Consider the following 20,628-nt stretch of genomic DNA (forward strand, 5'->3'; position numbering starts at 1 on the left):
GGCGGTAGATTTGTATTTATGACTATAATTTATTTTCATTGGAACCAAATTTACGATTTTTATTTAGTTGTGTATGCTCGGCAGGTGCGACTTTCCTACAAATCAATTGCCTGTCTCTTTCACTGCCTCCGCCTTTCTAAGACGAAATGTTCATCAAACAAACCCGCTCATTATTCGATCGAGCTACCTGCTGATTTATGTATTTTTAAATAAATGTGCACAGAAAGGGAAAAAATATATTTACGTAATAGTCAACGTGAAAGGAATGGCGAGTAGTTTTAAATTATTCCCCGTGCAACTCTCCATTGGGCAGGTTATTTTTGGAAGTTATAAGTGTTGTTAGCGGGAAATACAGAGATTCGAACTTTTGAACTTTGGTTTCATCGGTCAACAGACTTTACTGAGGAGGACCATTGGCAAGCTTTAAAAAAAAAATTATAAATATATTATTTATTTTTTATAGTAAAAATGATTTACTCTTGTCCCTTCCTTGATAATTAATCTCTCCTAAACTTTGATAATTCATTGTCTCACACCTAAGCGCTCCCTTTGAGAATAATTCCATTAGCAAGTCACCGCGGGCCCCTTTTAACTTTAATTGACCGCTTCGTACCTCTAAGTTGTATTCCAATGGCGGTTTCTAAAACACTTTTGCGTTAATTACTTAACGGCGCGGATAAATAATGTTCTATGTGCAAGATTTCAGCAATTTCCTGCCTTTTAATTTTGGATAAAATCATTCAAATCCATTTTCGGCGGTGCCCAATTTGTGGGATTTTTTCCAACGTTGTTATTATGCGGCATCACCGACTACGATAGCAACACCGAGCGACTGTAATTAGCACTCACCAAGATGATTGTGAAAAAAATGAAAATCCTTCAAAGAATTAGCAAATGATCACCTTTGACATTCCGTACACAGCTGTATTGCTTGAATTACGAAGATGCCTAACTCTTTTGTAAAATCGCCGGTAATTTATTCCTATGTGAATAATTGTAAATATTCTACGAACTCGTTATCGTTGGAAGGAAAAATGTCTTTCGAACCCTTTACAGGATATCCAATGGAAAGAAGGCCTTACACAATAGGCTATTTGCTGAACCGTAAAAGGAACTTATAACGTATACCATCCGTAACGTTATTGAATACCGTAGAGAGGCACGGGGTAAAACGGTTTCGCACGTTAGATCGTGCAGGGTTGGAAAACAGGGTTTTGAACCTTAACTCTATTGGCGACATCCAACGAACTGAACAAATTCTTCTTGTACAATTAAATTTTGCGGTTTATCAAAAAGACGCTATATGCCTTATTCAGAACCAGCCATCAATTGCAGAAATTTCAACACGAATATTTTCCAAATCAGCTATATTCTCGAATCATTTGTTATCTCGAGAGATATTTAATCAGTGAAGTAAGGCTTTAAAAGTATAAAGATTATACAATTGATTTTTTTTAACCAAGCCAGTCAACCGTCCTTCACCTTCAGTGACAAAATAAGGTTTTATTTATTTTTGTTGTTTCTTGAAGAACTGAATTTGTATTACGTAACTTGAAAGTTTATTCAATATAATTCTCTATCATTCTAAGAGAAAATTACTATATTAATTGACAATAACAGTAAATTCAATTGATATTAATAAGATAGTACAGATTTAGATGTATATAACTAGCCTTAATAAATAAAATTATCAATAAATTTATTTTTTCTTTCTTTGTTTAGTTTGACAGTTTCGTAGAAATAATTGGATAAATCACGAATGTGAAATATATCAATATAATTTTTTCGTATTATTATTAATTTGTTTTATTTCTTACTTTAATTAAACTATGTTTTTTAAATGATTTTAATAAATGTAATAAGAGCATGTCATGCTAGAGAGGTACAACAAAAAATGTAAGATGTTTTACGGAAGTAATTAACGATAAGATAGATAAATGGCATTCAAGTCTAACGTAATAGATAAAATTAAATTAATATGTTTATCTGTTATGTCCCTCCCTCAATCTTTCTATTCACAACCCTCTTACACTGTAACCGTCTTTTCTATTATCCAATGTTATCTTTTCTATTCGCTCCTTCTTACGCACTAATTCGTTATTGTGCTCTTTGTTTCCTGCTCGTCCTTACATTATTCCTTCTACAATCACTTTGTCGACATGAGTCATTCTTCGACATGACAGCTTATATTTCTCTCTCTCCCTCTCACTCTCTCTNCTCTCTCTCTCTCTCTCTCTCTCTCTCTCTCTCTCTCTCTCTCTCTCTCTCTCTCACACACACACACACACACACATTGCGCATTGATCTATCGCTTATACGACAGTTAACTTTTCACCGATTTTATTTCTCACTATATTTGTCCTTCCTTTCTTCTCGTTCTCTTTCTCCCTGCTCGTCCTTACACTCTTCCTCTCACAATCTCTTTGTCGACGTGTATTATTCTTCTACATGGCAACCTCTATTTTCTCATGCTCTCTCTCTCTCTCTCTCTCTCTCTCTCTCTCTCTCTCTCTCCGATTTTTTAAATGTTTCATGTCAATAAGTTTGATTTTATTAAACGAAATGTTAGAATTGTCTATGGAGTGAATTTTAGATCATTTTCTATTTAAATTGTTTCAATTCAAGCCTTGTCACCGAATTGACGAAAAAGCTCGTCTGATTTTACTATTTCACCTTTTTACTTCAGGCCGAACGAACATCAAAAATAATTCCATTAAATTCACTAATTTAGTGGTCCGCTTGACCAATTAATATATTATAATTAATTAAGGTTTTTAGTTGAGATAGAAAATCGAGATTCGAACCCACGATCTTCAGCTAGATACGCCGCTGCTCTACCACTTGAGCTATCGTGACCAGGATCCACTCGGACACTCCCATCTCAACCCCACCTTTTGAATTTTCTCTCCTTTTTGCCATTTTTCAATTATTATCTCAACTAAAAACCTTAATTAATTGTAATATAGTAATTGGTCAAACGGACCACTAAATTAGTGAATTTAATGAATTAAAATGAAGTATACTTCATTAAAGCTCTCCGTGGCCATTTGATTGCCGAGAATCCAATTCGATTACACGTCATTTGCAAAAAAAAAAAATTGAAAAATTGCAAAAATGAGGGAAACTCAAAAGGTGGGGTTGAGATAGGAAGTTGGTGTCCGAGTGGATCGAGGTCACGATAGCTCAAGGGGTAGAGCAGCGGCGTATCTAGACGAAGATCGTGGGTTCGAATCCCGCTCGTGCCATTGACTTTTTTATCTCAAATAAAAACCTTAATTAATTGTAATTAAAAATAATATTGAAATAGAAAAAGTTGGACAACACACCAATAGAACTAGCATCTTTGAACAGAGGGAATTCCAAAATACCAAACGTCGAACCGTCGCAATGAGGAAAGGGCGGATCGTGCCCGAGAGTTAGACGGTCAAAATGTGCAGCCGAGAGTGCAAGGCCCCTCGGGGCTTTCGCCCGGTGCATTGGATTTTATGCAACAAACGCCTTTCTCTTCGCTTCCTTCTCCCCTTTCTAAAAACAACTGCAACGTTCATGAGCGTCGTAATGACAAATACATAACTATTCCTAACAATTGCCTACAAATATGGTAGGTCGAATTCTTCTAGTTGCATGCGTTCTTCAGCCTTTCGAACAACCTCTAGTTTTGCAGTGTCGGGTCGTGATTTACAGCCCCATTGTTTTAAATCCTGGCATTCGGTTGAGATAAATGGTCGACTTTAGTTTCAACTTCTGTATCTCATACTGGATAACGTTTTTAGATGCCCTTTAGGAATTTTGACTTCTTAAGATCAATATTGTTTCTTCATTCTTACCTAAAATTATCCAAAATGTGTACAGATAATAATCCATAATCATACTTTGTTTAAAAACCGAACCCAAGGTAATGACTGGCACTAACGAAAATAATTGACCTCACCATTTTCACTTAATCCATATAAATATTTTTTTTAATTTGTGTTTTTTTACTACATCCAATTCCTTCCAGTAACAATGGAAACTGGAAAATGTTTTTCCGCTTTGTAGTATTTAGTATTTAAAGGCTTCATTGATATTCAACCTTTGATGATGGAGACCCATCAAATAAGTACAACGAATCACAAAAAAATTTGTCTATCTATCTATTTATCTATCTCTCTCCCTCTCTCTTATAGATTCATAGATAGATAGATTATCACAATCATCATTGCGAGACAAAATATTATGATCCTAAATGAACTAAGCTGCATTCGCTTTCTTCTCCCTCACTCTCACTCACTCTCTCAATTTATATAATTTTGTATTAAAAACGATTAAGAACTAAAAATATTCGCTAAATCGTTGCCTATAAATTGCCTCAGGAAAGAGTTATAGATTTCTGTAATGTCATACAACATGACATTTAAAAATAAGTGAGTGGTGTTTAGTAACCGTTAGCCAATAATTATTCGGAGATCGTGGGGTGCGATCTGGTGTGACATAGGTTTTAGAAAAACATATTTTTTTTTATCATGCCAACGTTTCGATCTTTATTGAGATCATCTTCAGGGCTGAAAGTGTTTGTTTTCCGTGTACAGAGTGGCACTCGAAAATGGTCGGTAACAACCAAATTTCAAGTTGCTTGAAGGAAGTGAACAATTTTTACTTGTTAGAAGCAAGTTATTCCTAATTCTCTTTCTCAGCCGAAATTGTCGATGTATTATTTCATTTCTACTTTCCGTCGATACCTGACTTTTTTCTGCGATTGCCTTCCTTAAATGGTCATTAGGTCGTGAGTCTGAACCTATCCCAACCTGGTTTGGATGATCCGAGTAAACATTAAGCACGTTTTGACGCTGGTCTCACGAGCACTTTAGGATTATCTTGCTTGGATTTTCTTGGATTCTTTCTTTTCATAAAAAACGTTGAATTCATGTAATTGGATGGATTCGAACCCGGGACCTTTACCTTACTGTGATGAGCGCCGTGTGAACGCTTAAACTCTTGCGGCCAACCCACCCCTCAACTTACTTATTAAATGCAAATCATTAAAAAACCACAGAAGCCAATCTTTCCAGATCTTATGAAAAAACTGATTTAATTTTCAATTTATATGCTTTAAAAGAGCGTTCGTAAATTTTGTATTAATCAGATTAGTTGATAGATTCTTCTTGAAGTCGTCGAATAAGTCTATTGATTGAATATTACTACAACTTAGTTAATGAATCACGGAAGAGTTATTTAAAAAAATAAAATTAAAATAAACTTATTCAATTTCCTAGTTTCGTGGTCCGCTTGACCAATTAATATACTACAATTAATTAATTGGTCAAGCGGACCACGAAACTAGTGAATTGAATTAGTTTAAAATGAAGTATCACTTCACTAAAGCTCTCCGTGGCCATTTCATTTGTCGCCGAGAATCAAATTGATTACACGACATTTGAAAAATGGCAAAAAGGAGGGACAATTCAAAAGGTGTGTTGAGATGGGAAGTTGATATCCGAGTGGATCGAGGACACGATAGCTCAAGTGGTAGAGCAGCGGCGCATCAAGCCGAAGATCGTGGGTTCGAATCCCGCTCGTGCCATTGACTTTTTTATCTCAACTGAAAACCTTAATTAATTGTATTAAATAAACTGTGAAATATTGTGCGGTAGGATTGACTATTTGCCCTCCACCGATCTTCCTCTTTTGTCCCATTCGATCTGTTTCCGTTTTATCGGTCAGACTTGTTTCGCCGTTAGACCATAATCATTACCATTGAGGCTTTCTTTGTGTAAAACTGGAGATATGGCAATGAGGTAACAAGATAATGAGTCCGGTGAGAGCCCGGACATGAAAGTGGCAACTTGCAAGTAGCCAATCAAGTATTTTTTCGAAGTTAACAACTCGGCGCTTCGTTTCGAATTCGTCTTGGTCTTTACTGATTATTATATAGATAAGATATATTATATAGATAAGACTAGATAGGATACTATTAAAAATACCGTGAACGATTGTCATAGCTCAAAATATTTTTCTGTCGTTCTTAGATGATATCAAACATAAGCTTGTAGTCTTCTAAAGCAATTCATTCAGTACAACTTCCCTACAGACATTTAAAAACAGGCCTCACAGGTTTATAAAGCATATAAATTGAAAATTAAATGAGTTCTTTTCATAAGATCTGGAAAGATTGGCTTCTGTGGTTTTTTTGGCTTTCCGGCAGTTATACGGGCCCTTATATTAAAAAAATTAATACCTATGAAAAGAGTGAACACAAAAGGTTGTTGACACAAGAACTTTTGTCGAGGAAGGACAGTGCAATATCGAAAAATGCTTTCAACTTCTTTGGGAAAGCTTTCGAACGTTATATCGCGTTTTATTACTTGGAGTGAGGTGATGAATTCAAGAAGTCAGCTTAGGACTTATATTTTGGTACCATTTTAATAAATTTTATATTGCTTTCACGATGTATTCTTTATTGTAATGAGGTGTTTATACCGTAATTATGGTATAATTGTAGACATAAAATACTGCCTTTTATGACTGTATAATTGTTTATATATAACTCTTGTCGTTGACAAAAAAATATTTGAAAAATTTAATCGTCAAAGTAGAGTTTAAAATTAAAGGAGTGCGTAAAATAAGAGTTAAATTGATTAAATAATTTGACTGTTTTCAAAACAAAACCGGCACTTGTTGCACAGACCGTTGTCGGCCAAAACAGAAGAATCGTCTTTTGCAAAATGTCAATTTCAGCAATTGTAACTAATTACCCAGCAGATTACACAAGCGTTGTAGTTATACGTTTCGGTCATAATACGAGCGGTGGAAATCTCGTTATGTAATCATGATAAAAGGTAAATCCCTGGGTTTTAAATATTAGGTGGAAAGCCATCTCGGAGAGATTAAAAAAACACAATAAACAATTAATTTTGTACGAGATTTGATATTGAAATTGAGTGCCATCAACTCGAAATATTAAAGAAAACAATTCCTCCAGGATTTTTTTTTTAAATGGAAAGGATTTTTGTATTTTCCTCCTACAACCTACGTAATTTTATGTTTGAACAAATGTTAATTGAAGATTTTTGGTTTATTCGCTTATTGTGTTGAAGTGAATGGTTGGATGAAAACATCTGTTTAAAATCGACTTACTGTCAAAATCGTGAACGGTCTGGATAATTTAGGAGGATCCGGGTTGCATAAAGCTCTGCTTAGTTTTGCAACAGGCGTCTTGTCTGCCCCGTTTGTCAAAGCACCAGATTATTTTTCAAATGGCACTTGCTTACACCTACTCGATTTCCGGTTAGTCCATCAGTTATCTTTCGATGTATTGGCACATACTGAAATTAATATGCCTGAAGTATTGACCTGAAAAAGTCCCAGGCCTTGGTAACTACAAGTAATTGCGCAATCCCAAAATCTTCCAGTTTTTTATATATTTAATCTACTAGTGATTCTTTTTATACATTTGTTATAATTAAGCCCAAAATATACGAGTATAATAAAATTTATCTATGAAATCATTACATTGATCCTCATGGACAAAATACAGATATTTAACATATAAATCGTAAAGAAGAAAAGAAAAAATAAATATAAATAACTTTTTTGCCGAGAGTTTTTGGCTTAATACAACTTTAATGCTTATGATGGAAATTGTTTGATTATTATATTGGTAATAAGTAATAACAGAAGGATCGCGGTGATTCAGTGGTTAGAGCCCTGGCCACGTATTTGCCATGCTAGTGGTTCTGGGTTCCAATCCCGGTACATATATAAATTCAATTGATAGTTGGAAAAAGTATTGTAAAGCAGTTTTCACGCTTCCACTTCACGCAACTTTAGCCGTTAGACGTTAAGCCCTCCAGTATAACAAAAATTCCTTTACTTACTTTACTTTACCTTTTATTGGTTACATACATCAATTTTCTATTGATATTACCGTCAATTTAAAAATATACTTTATATCGATATGTAATTTAAGAGCATATTTAAGTTACCAAACAACTTACAAACCAAATTAGGCTCGAATACCACCATCGCCCCTGGAATTTCTAACTCTTCGTCCTCCGCCAAAAAAGACTCTTTATCAACAAAATATGGCTTGATTAATTTGATATTATAAGGAAAAATTAAATAATAAGGAATTTTGAAATTCGAAAAAAAGTTATTTCATATATATTTAATGATAAAATTAGTCCTTGTGATAATTTCTGGAAATCGGTGTTTAAGGACATTTGTGTGGTGATTAGTGACGGTTAATCGATAATTATTCAGAAATCGTGAGATGCGGGCTGGTGTGCTATAGGTTTCAGAAAAATATTTTCTTTATCGTGCCAACGTTTCGATCTTTATTGAGATCATCTTCAGGGCCTGGGATTTACAAACATTGTTTATATTGAACAAAATACATTTAGGGTGTGAAAAAGTGAATTTATACAATTCAAAATATATTTTTTTTTATATTCAAAGTATTTCTACTCACTCAAAGTGTTTGTCTTCTGTGTAATTGTGCCATTCTTGCGTGTCGCGTTGAGTGTGCCAGTGAGATATTGCTGTTTTATTTTTATATATGTCGGATTTTGAAGGGGTGGGGAAGGAAGTCGGTATAGAAAAGACATTTTTGTATAAGGCGTCGGCTTCTTTGAGGTGAAAAGAGCCGACGAAGGGAAAAGATGTGTTGGTGATGGTTCGGCCAGATTATCCTTTCTGGATTATATAGAAAGGATAAATAGGAAAAGGAAAGCTAAATTGTTGGTCAATTAGACTATGTGAAAAATATTTGATGTGTGGAATGTAATGTGATGATAATGATGTGTAATTATTTGATGTGATGATATGTTATCTATATTGAATTTGATTAATGATATTGGCGTAGCTGCGACTGAGTTTACATGTATCTGTTCTGTAATTGATGCTGTGTTTATCTCTGTTGATTGAACATAAAAAAATATATTTTGCATTGTATAAATTCACTTTTTCCCATCCTAAATGTATTTGTTAAATGTAAACAATGTTTGTAAATCCCAGGCCCTGAAAATGATCTCAATAAAGATCGAAATGTTGGCACGATAAAGAAAATGTTTTTCTGAAACCTACATCACACGAGACCGCATCTCAGGATTTCTGAATAATTTAAGGACATTATTTAAGTTTTTTTAATGTAAACACTGTAAATTTAACATCGGAGAAAAGAGATCATTACCCTTCAAAACATTGTTTATTTTTCAAAAACGAAATCGGATCAGCAGAGAAAGATGATATTTGTTTTTCAAGTTAAATGGAAATTGTTACTGTACAATAGTAGGGAAAAGTTATTCATTATCCTCGCTTTTTATTAAATTGTATCAAAAGCTAGACCATGTTCTGTGAGGCCATTTTTCAGCCCTTGAACGATATGGCATTCCAATACACATTGAGATAATGTCTGTATTACGTAATAAAAATATCAGTTTATTATTTGCAAAAATTTTATCATATCCTTTAATGGTAACCAAAACTCGTCCGCGTATGCGTAGAAATGTTGCTCTATGTGTTCCACCTAGTCGAAGGGTGCAGTACTTTGCTATCTGTAGAGAGCAAGTAAGTATATGGCTCCCCAGTCCCAATTTTTGGAAGAAACCAGAATTATTGTACTTAACTAACACTGATAGTTTAGTGTCCCTAGCTGTGCTGAGAGTGAATGTATTTGTTGGCGTGAATGTGTAATGTGAGATGGCCGAGATGGAATATCGATTACAGTCCTGAGTGAATGGTATGTAGATTCGAAAGAATGCATTTAAGAGCGAGTGAGAATGTGAATGGATTTGCGTTTAGGAAGTGATTACGTTGGCGGCTGAAATTACCTAGTTGCTCGTAGCAACCAAAGTCCAATCTGTGTAGCTGGTCGGATAAGATCGAGGTCTGACCCGGAACTGCCAACATCCGAGGTGGGTGATTCTCGAGCCTAGCCGGTAATTCATTGTAAAGTACAAAACCTGGAACTATAGGTGAACTGCGATTAATTATAGGCTTAGCTTCTATAAATCAGGAATCCGTAATAAAGTAACGTATAAGTTTGCTTATAACTTACACAGAAAACTAAAGTGCACGCTTAAAAACAAACAGAATACAAACACGTGTATTTACATAATCACTATAATTATATAATTACTTAACGAAAGCCATCAAGTGTCATGCGACTGTCAGAGGAGTCTACTTTTAGTGTAAGTTCAATAATCAGTCGTGACACCTATAAAATATAATTTTCCATAATAATCCCTTAAATGAAACCATGTAAACTTTTACACCTGCAGACCTTTTCTTCACGGGAGAACGTCGTACCCAACGGGAAACAAGCGTTGTCTGGAATAACGTAGAATAACATTTATGCTATTTGAAAGATAGACTTTTACAATAGAAATAATTTTAATAAAAATAGACTAGAAATAATAACAATACTAACATCATGCCAGAAAAATACGAATTTAATGGAGAGAATTAGGGGCGTCGGTGACCGGAACGGTTTAGGCGTTGACACGTCGCTCATCACTGTAAGGTAAAGGTCCCGGGTTCGAATCCAGCGGCCCTGCAATTCGAAACCATGCAAACACCGGCACCCTGAGGGTTTGTATGACCTCTGCTGGTGCGAACGCTCGTAACTAAAAAAATATCTGTTAAGAATAAATAAAAATAATTCTCTAATAAGAATTTTAAAAAAACTCTAAGAATTCTCTATTGGTCAATTTCTATTTTTGAATACATTTTTTCATGCTCAAATTTGCATATAAATTTAAAGGGACATTTACATGTGTAATTATTTAATATAATACCATTAAAACTAGTATTTTTTTAGGTTTTTCCTATTATCTTGTATATCACTTTTAGGGGTTCATTCGGTGGTCCTGAACCCAAAATTCCTTACATTAAAAAAAAAAAAAACCTGTATTACTGGAGTTTCAAAATTCCTCTTACCGAGACCATGGAGGTAGTTAGGTTAACAATATGCGTTTTTTTTTTTTTTAATATTTGGTTATGCATTAATACAATAAAGACTATAATAATAAAACGGATCTGATATCCGTCTGTATTTTGATTGCCCACCATTACCGTGGCTATTTTATTATCTCTTTATGATCAGTAAAAGCGCGTTTTGGCTTTCACTTTTATGTACATATATCAGCATGATTACCTAGGTAAAACTTAAATTTTCTGCTTTCTTATGTATTGTACTGATGCTAATAGTTTTATTTATTTTTTCATTCACTTTTCATAATTCATCATTTCATAATTATTAAGTTTATGAAATAAGGTATAATATTTTTTCTATATTTTGTAATGAATGATATCTTTGATTAATTTTATGTTGTTTTATCTATAAGATTTTCCTTTTCCAAATGAAAATGCCTATTTGGTGAACATCATTGCCAGGTTTTTACGTTTTTCGATTTCAGGACGGAACATTTTCCGGATTGGGAGGGTTCGTATCCCCCAAGGAGAGGTAAAAAGAGGCTTGGAAAGATAATGGGACTGTTCATTGTTGCCAGTCGATTCTCAATCGCCGCTTGTCAACAAAGCGGTTCCACTTGCTCAACGGAGGCTCTCTGTTATTACCATAACCCGTTCTCAACGTAAGAAAAACCGGTGAAAGGAACTGTGTAGCAAGTCTGTAACTCAATCATGTTATATTGGCCGCCATGATTTAACGAGGGACGACAAATGCACCCGGATCGCCTCCGGGCGCGCTATTTCCAAACGATTCAACTAAATGGTCTTTCCCTTTACTAAATAACATGAGATAGAATATCGGGTAGAGTATAATATCTACGACCGGCATCAAAGGTAAAGAAATCGTTACACTCAAATCTGTTCACATTCCAAGAATTGTCGTCATTCCAGGCTCTGTTGCACCAATTTAGGACGATAAAGAAGCAGATATTAAACTATCTTTATTTATTGTAGAGTCGAATGTTAGAGATGTAGAGTTAAAAGCCAACCAAGGCTTCCTTTTAAACGTTCAAAAGTTTTGGATAATTTCCACTCTTCCCTTCTTTTTTTAATTATGGTTATTACTATCCCTAGGGTCCGATGGAATTCACTAAGTGCGTTGGCGTCATAATGGTTTATAACTTGCTTTCAGAACTGATTGGGTTCGGTACTATCAATATATACGAGGTCTACTGTATACAATGTAAACCACATAACTAATTTAAATTTTAAAATACGTATAATTTTCATGCCAAAATGATACACATTGATAAGTGCACGTTTTAAGTGCTATAACCTTTTGGGCACAAATGCTTTACGATAGCACGGATAATAAATATTTATAAATTTTTCGATGTAATTGGATAATCAAGCCATAATAAATTAATTACAATTAAAATTAAAAATGATATAATATTAAATATAACACCAAATGATTTTTCTTTCAATTGGAGTGTATGGTTTTTAGTGACCATTAGTCAATGATTATTCGGAGATCGTGAGATGCGGTCTGGTGTGACGTAGGCTTAGAAAAACATTTTCTTTATCATGGCAACGTTTCGATCATTATTGAGATCATCTTCAGGGCCTGGGATTTATAAGCATTGTATCATTTAAAAATCAAAGAAATTCTACAAAAATCTGTTATTTGGAGGTCGTGAGATGCGGTCTGGTGGGACGTAGGTTTTAGAAAAACATTTTCTTTATCGTGCCAACGTTTCGATCATTATTGAGATCATCTTCATGGCCTGGGGTTTATAAACATTGTATCATTTAAACTTCAAAGAAAAAATACAATAAATACAGTTATTTGGAGGTCGAGAGATGCGGTCTGTTGTTACGTAGGTTTTACAAGAACATTTTCTTTATCGTGCCAACGTTTCCATATTGAGATCATGTTCTTGGCTTCGGGTTTATAAACATTGTATCATTTAAACATCAAAGAAAAAATACAATAAATACAGTTATTTGGAGGTCGTGAGATGCGGTCTGTTGTGACGTAGGTTTTAGAAAAACATTTTCTTTGTCGTGCCAACGTTTCGATCTTTATTGAGATCATCTTCATGGTCTGGGGTTTATAAACATTGTTTAAATTTTACGTGGCACGATAAAGAGAATGTTTTCTAAAATCTACGCGACACCAGACTGCATCTCACGATCTCCGATTAGTTATTTCAATAATCATTTTTTCAATTGGAGGTTTTCTAAATATAAAATAATTAGGATTTTCCAAATAACAACAAAAATTTGAAATTATGTCAAATAAAATATTAAAATAAAATGGTGCTTCTATTAATTTGAAGAATTCTTTATTTTAAAATTTTATCTTTTAAGAGGCAAATATTACTTTTTTTTTTTTTGAAAGGTGGAATTTTCTTTACGTGTACATTTTCATACCATATTCTAAGTTTTTTTGATGTTATGTTAATTAAAAATTGAAATAGGGTTAATTTGAAGTTAAAAACGGTCAAGCTGAAAATAAAAAAATATTAATTGGAAATTAAAAAGGGTTTATTTGTTGCGAAAAAAGTTTAATTCGACCGGGGAATGGGTTAACTTGATTGAATACGATTATAATAATTACTTGAAAACCTAAATGAAAGCATGCAACATATAGCCACATAACTAACTTAAATCATAAACTACATATAATTTTCATACCAAAATAATACACATTGTTAAGTACACCTTTTCAGTGCTACAAATGTTTTGCAGTAGATAATAATAATAACAATGTAATCAAGCCATATGAAATTAATTACAATTTAAATTCAAAACGATGTAGTACCAAATTGTTTTCTTTTTCAGTTTGAGATTTTTCTAAATATAAATTAATTGGGCTCATAAAAATTACAACTAAAATTTAAAATCATATAAAATATAGAAATTAATTGATGTTTCTTTTAATTTATTGAGGAATCCTTTATTTTAATATTTAATCGTGCATATATTTTTATTTTTATTGTAATTAACTTTAAAGTTTCAAGAGATCAACATTACTTCATATTTAATTTTTTTTTTCAAAAGGAGGAATTTCTTTACGTGTACATTTTCATACCATATTCTAGGTTTTTTTTATTTTTTAAAGTAGGGTTAATTTGAAATTAAAAAGGGTTAATCTGAACTTAAAAACGGTCAAGCTGAAATTAAAAAAAAAATTCTTTGGAGATAAAAAAACTTAATTTGAAATTAAAAAGTGTTCATTTAATTTGATTGAAGACAACTATAATAATTACTTGAAATTCCCAATGAAAGCATACACTTTAATACTTTAAAACTTGAGTTTCCATAGCGTCGTAATATAATATGTTCAATGTTTCTAGCTGACTGGTGAATTAAGAAATATTTTCAAAACTCGTTTGACGAAATTGAATTTTAACTTCTATATTCCATTGCAATCTTCCGTAGCACTTCATCAATGCGGAATGATAATTTATTCAGAACAATACACATTATTAAATGTTAAATGTTTGGATGTAAGTAATTCATAACAGCACAGGTAAATAAGATGTATAACTTAAATTTCAACAATAAAATTGAATAACAAAGAAGTTAAATTTTTTAAGCCTAATAGTTATCTATGTTTGCATGTAAGTCCTTCTTACAAATTGAAAGAAGAGATAACATCGAAAAATGTAAATGAGGAGAACAGGAACTCGTATTATTTCATTGAAAGAGATCATTTTTCGTCTTCCCCTTGCTGATTTTGTTTGTTTCTTTGTGAATTAGCATATCTCTACCAGCGGGAGATATGCTGTCGCCCAAACCGGTGAATATGTACGACTCTGCTCGGATTTCCAGGTCCTTAAAGTATCGGACGTGTAATATAATATCTTCTTTGCTGTCGATTTTCCACGATTCCATCATTCATGTAAAACAGTACGCTTCTTGCTCATTGATAGGCGAAGCACAATGGTTTGTCCCAGTTCAATTGTCCGTCTGTCCGATTCGGTAACATCCTGCTTAACTTAGCCGTATAGCGGTTTTATTAATCCGGCGTGAATCCCGTGCCAACGCCCCGTTAACCGATTTTACGCGCTTGAGACCGTTTGTGCTCATCATTCTCATATAGACGCCTGAACCTAGACAATGGAAGGTATCTATGTTAAGAAAACAAAGAAGGAAAGCATTTTCTCACAGTTCTACGCCCCATTGGTTTCGACTAGTGGGCCTATTCTTTGGTAGATATTGAGTGCAAGGCGGAGATGGGAGAGAATACCAAAGAAGAAGTGTGAGAATTAAGAAGTAATCTGTGTTTTGCCCGCTCCAGCATAAAGTTGAAACCTTATTCTCTGCTTGTTCTCATAATGTTAACATAGATATGCAATATTATTTAAAAATAGCAAAAAGGAGGGAAAATTCGAAAGATTGTAGGTTGAGGTGGGAAGTTGGTGTCGAGTGGATCGAAGTCATGAAAGCTCAAATAGAGCAGCAGCCAGCGTATTGAGCCGAAGGTCGTCGGTTCGAATCCCGCTCGTGGCACTAGCGTTTTCATTTCGACCAAAAACCTTACATAAAAAGATTAATTAATTGAAAGAAGTAATTTGGTCAATAGACCACTAAATATAATGGAATTATTTAAACACATTTTAAAGCAAATTAAACCAGACAAAACAATACAAAATGAATAAAAATAGAAAATTATTTTAAAAAATCACCATAAATTGATTTATAATTTTTATATAAAGTGTGGACGAGATGAAAAATTGTGTCGCGAGAGGGCCTCGAACTCAGGTTAGCTCAAATGGTTCGAGCAACGGCGTATTAAGTCGATGGCCGTGGGTTCGAGTTCCGATTGAGACATTAATTTTTCATCTCGCCCACACTTTATATAAAAATTATAAGCCACTTTTAATCATTACTTTGGTTAAATTACTAGGTTAATATAATAATTAGTGAAGTACTTCGCCACAGCTCCCCGTGACCACCAATTCATGTGCCTCTGGGAATCGAAAAGATTAAACGAAATTTGAATATATGGCAAAAAGAAGGAAATTGGAAAAAGTTTCAGGTTGAGATGATTAGTTAGTGTCCTGGGAACCTTAGTCACGATAGCTCTAGTGGGTTAAGCAGCTGCGTATTGAGTCCTGCTCGTGACACAAATTTGTCATCTCAACCACACTTTACATAAAAATTACATCATTACTTTGGTTAAATAGGGCCATTTAAAAAGCATGTGGATTAATATAAAATAAAGTTCATACTGCTCATCAAAAATAACCCACATATGACATGACAAACGCCACAAAAAACGTGTCAAACTGATGATTGATGTTCAAACTGGCCACAGTAGAGTGTCTTCCCAATCTCGCATTGTTTGGAGAGCAGCTACATTCGTCCCAATTTTCCTTATCTAAACGATTATTGAACTCTAACGATTATAAAATCTGATACCAATACCTGAAACAATTTCTAATTCCAGATCATTAATTTTTGAGGTCTGATGTGAAATGTCTGCTCTTGCGTTGGGATACTGCAGAACATTTCTGCGGTTTTCCACGGTTGACTGTTTTTCTATGGGAACGGCACATATTGTTACTTTTCAACTTGAATTTAATACAGTTTTGGCTGAAACGATGATGATCAAAAACTCATCAATGGAATCCCTTCACCAACACATCTCTAATATCTATCAGGGGACTTGACATCTTTCTTCACAATCTACTTCGTATAGTGCGAACCTTTTTTTTCAAATGTCTTAAAATCGTTCTACTTTTGTGACTTAAATAACTGATTTTTAATTTGCAATTTGATCAACCGATTATTTTGTTCTATTCATCAGTTGAATAGTTAGTCAGAATTTTACTACTTGTACCATTTGTTCCGTTATAAATACAGGTTTATACAAATAAACAATAATGAGTTTTATTGAAAATTAAACGCTACTTTTGCACGAGTGACTAGCCAACAAAGAGCCCTTAGTGCGAATTGCACAATAGGTTGGATTATTTGCAAAAAAATCCAGTTGAATAGGGGACATGAGTGGTGTTGACATTCCATTACATTCAAAGGGTGGTAACATCCAATACATTTTTGTTCATTACGTTCCTTCCATCCTATTTTGTCCCACATGAAAAAGGTTTTATTTGTTTAGAAACAAATCTCATTTGGAGATATACCATAGCACAATTTCACACTTTTAAATTAATTGTAATGACTGCTGGTTTAAAGGTTTAAAAGTTAGACAACAAACAACCAGAGAGGGTTGGAGAAGTAGGGTTTGGTTGGGTGCAAAGATTGATATGAAACTTGAGAAATAGGTCAATTCTTTGACGAAATGAATGTTAAGGTCATCTTGGATGGTGTGGACGGAGATACACTGGGAGGCAAAAAGCGCATATTTGCAATTGTAATTTAATTAACTAATTTTTTTGTCATTGATTCAATATTTTTAAAGAAAGATATAGCTAAATAAAAATAAATAACAAAGTAAACTGACCAAAACAATTTTACCAAAAATGTTGCTATGGAAACAATGACGAAAATTAATTATTCGTACATCGTGAGATGCGGTCTGGTGTAACGTAGATTTTAGAAAAAAATTTCTTTATCGTGCCAACGTTTCGATCTTTATTGAGATCATCTTCAGGGCTTTGTTTTCCGTGCAGATGTGTCATGCTTGTCCGTCGTGATGAGAGTGCCAAGGACAGACAAGAATGACACATCTACTCGGAAACAAACACTTTGAGCCATGAAGATGATCTCAATAAAGATCGAAACGTTGGCACGATAAGGAAAATGTTTTTCTAAACCTACGTTACACCAGACCGCATCTCACGATATCCGAATAATCATTAGCTTACAGTCACTAAACACAATATAAATGACGAAAATATTCAATTCAGTATGGAATATTTCCTCCTCTTGCGTTGATCACCGCTTGCATTCGACCTGACATCGATTTTGAGAGGATCTGAATATAGTACAACAATATTTCCATTCACCAACAGCCCTTTCTAAATTCCTGCAAATTCTCTGGCATCACCCTTCGACAACTCGTCCCAAAGGTGTTGGGCAGCAGGACTCATGCTAGCTTCTCCAAACATTGAATTGAAGCCCGTTCCAGGTAGTCACCAACGTCCTATCTGTATTGGGCCTTCCATTGTCACATAAACAATAAAACCGTCGCTCATTAGTGGCATATAATGAATAACTTCTTTTGGTAACACGTCTTCAATGTATCGCGCAGCTGTTAGGGAAACCTCGACGAAGATCAGGTTTGTGCGACCTTCCATAGAAATGCCTGCCCAAAACACTAACACTTAGATAGCATCTCCGGAGTGAAAATGTTAACACGCCCATTTGTAAGTATGTCGGGTTCGAATGCAGGGCCACTGGATTCGAACCCGGGACCTTTACCTTACAGTGATGAACGCCGTGTCAACGCCTACACCGTTGAGGCCACCGACGCTCTTAAAACCGTGCTTCTCTGCGCCTTGTCAGAAGTTTTGGACCATTGGCAGGCCAAATTTCACCTCCCCTCTGTACATTGTAGATGGCTAAATGCAAAACGCGTCTGACAGACAAACAGCGAACATCGACGAAAAAAAATGATCGGAAGAGTGCAAAGCGTAGATATGAAATTTACTAATGTTTTAAACCTCCGTAATATATAGGACAATCTGAAGTGTGTGGTGTTTAGTGACCGTTATGTGTCGTGGGCTCTCTCAACATGACAGACAAGAATGACACATCTACACGGACAACAAACACTTTGAGCCCTGAAGATGATCTCAATAATGATCGAAACGTCGGCACGATAAAGAAAATGTTTTTCTAAAACCTACGTCACACCAGACCACATCTCACGATCTCCGAATAATCATTAACTAACAGTCACTAAACACCACACACTTCAGATTATCCTATATATTACGGAGGTTTAAAACATTACTAAATTTATATAGTAGATGATCTGAAGTTATAATCTAGAAACAAGCGAGACAAGGTGGACTCGAGCTATCAATACAAGAATCAAATAATTCACAGTTGGATTGAACGAGACCTTGTGTCCGTATCCAGGCCTGATACCAGTTTATCAACTCGGTCGCTTTTTTTTTCGTTTTTAATACAACTTTCAAGAAATATTGGTTAATTACACGCAACGTCGTTTGTTACGATTAACAAGCGTCCTTGGTATATCGCACGGGGCTAATTTTCACATTTCTATTAGAGTTCTTTCTATTTGGATTAATACCGTTGCCGTCCTTCACCCGTAAGGACTCCTTTCCCCATCTAACCTACTTCTCCGGCTAAAACAAAACTGCCCATTTAACTAGAACATTTAAACTTGAGTGCCAGTGTCATAATGTCATGTTGGCAATATTTTTTATATTATTTTAATAGGATGTTATCTCACCTTGTTCAAACCAAGGTTGTAAAAGAGGAAAAAACGGACCCATTTATCTCACTTTTTTCCCTGACATCATAGATTTATGGTTTCGAAAAATACCCAGTTACCGTCGAATAAGTCGTTAATTGTCCAGTTTGAATATCAGATAATTTCCCTTTAACCGAAAGTTTATTTATTAATCATTAATTTTTGTATAGGAATATACTGAGTTTTTAAACACAAATTATTAATTTATTTCAGCGAGTGTTCAGGGCGTCTGACCCGTATTTGCCACGCTAGCGTTCATGGGTTCGAATGCGGGCATAGCCCATAGCTTTTTAATTGATAATCTTGTGAAAATTGTACTGTAAAGTTGTTTGATCCTCACGACCGCGACACATAACAGGTAGTTTCATGTTATGCCTTTCTGTTTGACAGGAATTTATTTATTCTGGTTACTTTTTAGATTGGTTGATGAATTTTCTGTTGTGTTTTATATACGAACATTTTATTTGAACACTGAGGAAGGAACAATATAGCTCAGACCAATATGGTTGATTGGAACCCTCGTCGACACCCAATGGGTTGCACGTTACAGACATCACTTTGCTTTATTTTACGATTTTTGTAAGCTCTATTGATAGGTTGAAAAATTCCAAGATCTCCGTGGTTGAAAAATTTATTCAATTTAGTAAATTACATTGACGTTTCGGACTCCTAGCCCATCATCAGGAACTAAACATAGAGAAATCTCATGGTATCATTCTCAACCTGAAGGCACACCCATCGGTAATTTCCAATTTTTTAAATAAAAGTATTTATACCTGGACTATGCCAATGGTACATATATATTATTTTTCCACCCCTTTATTTTTTGAACCTTTGTAATCAATTATTTTTGAGAACAAACCTAAATGATAAATTTTTCAACAAATAAAGGGGGTAGAAAAATAATATATATGTATCATTGGCAGAGTCCAGGTTTAAATACTTTTATTTAAAAAATTGGAAATTACTGATGGGTGTGCCTTCAGATTGAGAATTATACCATGAGGTTTCTCTATGTTTAGTTGCTGATGATCGGCCAGGAGCCCGAAATGTCCATGTAATTTACTAAATTGAATAAATGTTTACAACCACAGAGATCTCGGAATTTTTCAACCTGTCAATAGAGAAGACATGAACCGTGGAGTTGGTAATATGTAAAATAAGATTTTTGTAAGGTAAATTTTGAAGGAGAGATTTTCAAGTGTTAATAGCCTTATTTGTTAACATGATAACACACATATATCCTAATGTTTTTAAATCTAAATAATATATTAAACAAAAAACAAGTTGTAACTTTTATACACAATTAAAACTAATATTAG

The 20,628-nt window shown here is 34.3% G+C and overlaps 1 protein-coding gene across 1 annotated transcript in view; it reads left to right on the top strand.

Moving 5' to 3' along the window:
• LOC106665016 (putative nucleotidyltransferase FAM46C) overlaps window positions 1-20,628 on the top strand; it is a 434,493-nt gene that overhangs the window by 212,371 nt on the left and 201,494 nt on the right. The window lies entirely within an intron of this gene.

The sequence above is a fragment of the Cimex lectularius genome, unplaced genomic scaffold, assembly GCF_000648675.2.
Source record: "Cimex lectularius strain Harlan isolate CLEC.00 unplaced genomic scaffold, Clec_2.1 scaffold138, whole genome shotgun sequence".
NCBI lineage: Eukaryota > Metazoa > Arthropoda > Insecta > Hemiptera > Cimicidae > Cimex > Cimex lectularius.